At 46.7% G+C, this 3,838-nt stretch overlaps 1 long non-coding RNA gene across 2 annotated transcripts; it reads left to right on the top strand.

Moving 5' to 3' along the window:
• The first annotated feature begins 1,259 nt into the window (after positions 1–1,259).
• On the top strand, positions 1,260–3,635 carry LOC144961985 (uncharacterized). Of its 2 annotated transcripts, none has more exons than XR_013643331.1 (3): positions 1,260–2,603; positions 2,871–3,000; positions 3,074–3,635. It is a non-coding gene; the product is annotated as an uncharacterized LOC144961985 (long non-coding RNA). The 2 variants fall into 2 exon arrangements; XR_013643332.1 differs by lacking the exon at positions 1,260–2,603 and adding an exon at positions 2,699–2,740.
• The last annotated feature ends 203 nt before the right edge of the window (positions 3,636–3,838 follow it).

Raw genomic sequence — 3,838 nt, forward strand, 5'->3', positions numbered from 1 at the left:
AATCAATCGTACGTCTGAAACAATGTCTTTGCTAGGCACCTTCTAGCACCCAACCTCTCGACTTGGCTAGCCAACTTCTGGCTTCCCCTAATGAGCTAGGCACCTTCTAGCTCCCTACTCCGCTGGACATCTTCCAGCGCCTGAGCTAGTTGGACAATACGATTGATTTTGCGAGGGCAGTGTCATTCGCGGGCGAAGACCCTAACCCCGTTTCACGCTCTCCTGACATCAGGGTTTGTCGGGCTATGGGCTGGCCCGTTGCAGTTTGGTAGACACGACGAGACTTGACAAATCGCTGAAAGCCCATCAGATCGTTTTTAGTCAATTGGGTTGCCTTGATTGTCGTGATAACATTGTAGTGCGATATCTAGCGGCTACTGCTGGGAGACTTCATGCGGGACGGTTACCAAAGTAGCGAGTAAGGTTGGACAAGGGCCATCTCAGCTCGGAACGGGTCACTCAGCGGGCGGGTGGCAATGTCGGGAGGTACCAGTAGTGTTCTAGCGCCTCCCCTCACAGGCGAAACAGTTGGAGAGAACGGTTGGAAGGAAGGAAGGGGTAGAGAGAAATGAGATTCTGTCGTGAACATATACTCGGCGTCTTCTAGAAGGTAGGAGGCGTACGGGGTTCAGACTTAGAGCCGGTGACAAAGAATACCTGATGCAGGCAGGTGCCCGAAGTCGGACAAGCGTGCCCACGAAACGGTAACCAAAAGGTCACTCATCGGGCGGGTGACAATGTCGGGAGGTAACAGAGGTGTTCTAGCGCCTCCCATTCACAGGCGAAACAGTTGGAGAGAACGGTTGGAAGGAAGGAAGGGGGAGAGAGAAATGAGATTCTGTCGTGAACATATACTCGGCGTCTTCTAGAAGGTAGGAGGCGTACGGGGTTCAGACTTAGAGCTGGTGACAAAGAATACCTGATGCAGGCAGGTGCCCGAAGTCGGACAAGCGTGCCCACGAAACGGTAACCAAAAGGGTCACTCATCGGGCGGTGACAATGTCGGGAGGTAACAGAGGTGTTCTAGCGCCTCCCATTCACAGGCAAAACAGTTGGTGAGAACGGTTGGAAGGAAGGAAGGGGTAGAGAGAAATGAGATTCTGTCGTGAACATATACTCGGCGTCTTCTAGAAGGTAGGAGGCGTACGGGGTTCAGACTTAGAGCTGGTGACAAAGAATACCTGAGCAGGCAGGTGCCGAAGTCGGACAAGCGTGCCCACGAAACGGTAACCAAAAGGGTCACTCATCGGGCGGGGTGACAATGTCGGGAGGTAACAGAGGTGTTCTAGCGCCTCCCATTCACAGGCAAAACAGTTGGAGAGAACGGTTGGAAGGAAGGAAGGGGGAGAGAGAAATGAGATTCTGTCGTGAACCATCTCGGGACCTAACGGTAGCGCCTCCCCCCACAGACCCCGAGCTGGTGACAAAGGATGGTTGAATACCCGAGGCAGGCAGGCGACGGAAGTCGGAGAATCGCGCGCACCTAACGGTACCGAAGAGGTAACCAAGAGACCCCGGGAAAGATGGCGAGAACGATCGGTCGAGTGAAGAACGGCGGGACTAGTTGTGACCTATAGTTCCGTCGAAGAAAACAGCCCAGGGAACGGGCTTGGTGAAATCAGACCTTATCGAGCTGAGATCCTCGGACGCTGAGATTATCCCCCCATCCAGCAGGGTTTGTCTCGGCCACCTCTCCACCTGCCATGGCTTGTCGGCGCGCGGTGCGCGGTGGGTGGACAGTGTATATAACTAAATATATATATATATTTTTTTTTTTTCTCCTCCGTCCAGAGGCACTTTTTTCTCTTTTTTTTTGTCCCCTAACAGGCATCTGTAGTTCGCCAAGTGCATTTTCTAACATTCGCTCGCTGCGCATCTATCGGCATTCCGCGCATTTCTTTTTCTCCCTCAATAGGCTTCTGTTGAGCGCAATTCGCCAACAGGTTTTGTTGTTTTTTTGGTTTTTTTTTTTGGTTTTTTCTCCTCCGTCCAGAGGCACTTTTTTCTCTTTTTTTTTGTCCCCTAACAGGCATCTATAGTTCGCCAAGTGCATTTTCTAACATTCGCTCGCTGCGCATCTATCGGCATTCCGCGCATTTCTTTTTCTCCCTCAATAGGCTTCTGTTGAGCGCTATTCTTCATTCGCCAACTGCATTTAATTTTATTTCTCCCTCAATAGGCTTCTGTTGAGCGCAATTCGCCAACAGGTTTTGTTGCTTTTTTTTTTTGTTTTTTTGTCCCCCAAAAGGCTTCTGCGAAGCGCGATTCTTCATTCGCCAACTGAATTTTAATTTTATTTGTCCCTCAATAGGCTTCTGTTGAGCGCAATTCGCCAACAGGTTTTGTTGTTTTTTTTTGTGTTTTTTTTTGTCCCCCAAAAGGCTTCTGCGAAGCGCTATTCTTCATTCGCCAACTGCATTTTAATTTTATTTGTCCCTCAATAGGCTTCTGTTGAGCGCAATTCGCCAACAGGTTTTGTTGCTTTTTTTGTTTTTTTTTTGTCCCCCAAAAGGCTTCTGCGAAGCGCGATTCTTCATTCGCCAACTGCATTTTAATTTTATTTGTCCCTCAATAGGCTTCTGTTGAGCGCAATTCGCCAACAGGTTTTGTTGTTTTTTGTTGTTTTTTTTTTTTTTTTGTCCCCCAAAAGGCTTCTGCGAAGCGCTATTCTTCATTCGCCAACTGCATTTTAATTTTATTGTCCCTCAATAGGCTTCTGTTGAGCGCAATTCGCCAACAGGTTTTGTTGTTTTTTTGTTTTTTTTTTTGTCCCCCAAAAGGCTTCTGCGAAGCGCGATCTTCATTCGCCCAACTGCATTTTAATTTTATTTGTCCCTCAATAGCTTCTGTTGAGCGCAATTCGCCAACAGGTTTTGTTGCTTTTTTGTTTTTTTTTTGTCCCCCAAAAGGCTTCTCCGAAGCGCGATTCTTCATTCGCCCACTGCATTTTAATTTTATTTGTCCCTCAATAGACTTCTGTTGAGCGCAATTCGCCAACAGGTTTTGTTGCTTTTTTGGTTTTTTTTTGTCCCCCAAAAGGCTTCTGCGAAGCGCGATTCTTCATTCGCCACAGGTTTTGTTGTTTTTTTTTTTTGTTTTGATTTTTTTGTCCCCCAAAAGGCTTCTCCGAAGCGCGATTCTTCATTCGCCAACTGCATTTTAATTTATTTGTCCCTCAATAGGCTTCTGTTGAGCGCAATTCGCCAACAGGTTTTGTTGTTTTTTTTGTTTTGTTTTTTTTTGTCCCCCAAAAGGCATCTGCGAAGCGCTATTCTTCATTCGCCAACTGCATTTTAATTTTATTTCTCCCTCAATAGGCTTCTGTTGAGCGCAATTCGCCAACAGGTTTTGTTGTTTTTTTTTTGTTTTTTTTTTGTCCCCCAAAAGGCTTCTGCGAAGCGCGACTCTTTATTCGCCAACTGCATTTTAATTTTATTTGTCCCTCAATAGGCTTCTGTTGAGCGCAATTCGCCAACAGGTTTTGTTGCTTTTTTTGTTTTTTTTGTCCCCAAAAGGCTTCTCCGAAGCGCGATTCTTCATTCGCCCACTGCATTTTAATTTTATTTGTCCCTCAATAGACTTCTGTTGAGCGCAATTCGCCAACAGGTTTTGTTGTTTTTTTTTTGTTTTTTTTTTTTTTTGTCCCCCAAAAGGCTTCTCCGAAGCGCGATTCTTCATTCGCCAACTGCATTTTAATTTTATTTCTCCCTCAATAGGCTTCTGTTGAGCGAATTCGCCAACAGGTTTTGTTGCGCCGAGCGGGACAATATCCAGTAAACGTGCTCAAAGCGTTTTACAACGGTTCCCAGCCAACAGCAACACTTAACACGCGGAGCGA

Source organism: Berghia stephanieae, unplaced genomic scaffold (assembly GCF_034508935.2).
Source record: "Berghia stephanieae isolate SIO BIC M18660-M18661 unplaced genomic scaffold, UCSD_Bste_1.3 scaffold5234, whole genome shotgun sequence".
NCBI classification, from domain to species: Eukaryota; Metazoa; Mollusca; class Gastropoda; order Nudibranchia; family Aeolidiidae; genus Berghia; species Berghia stephanieae.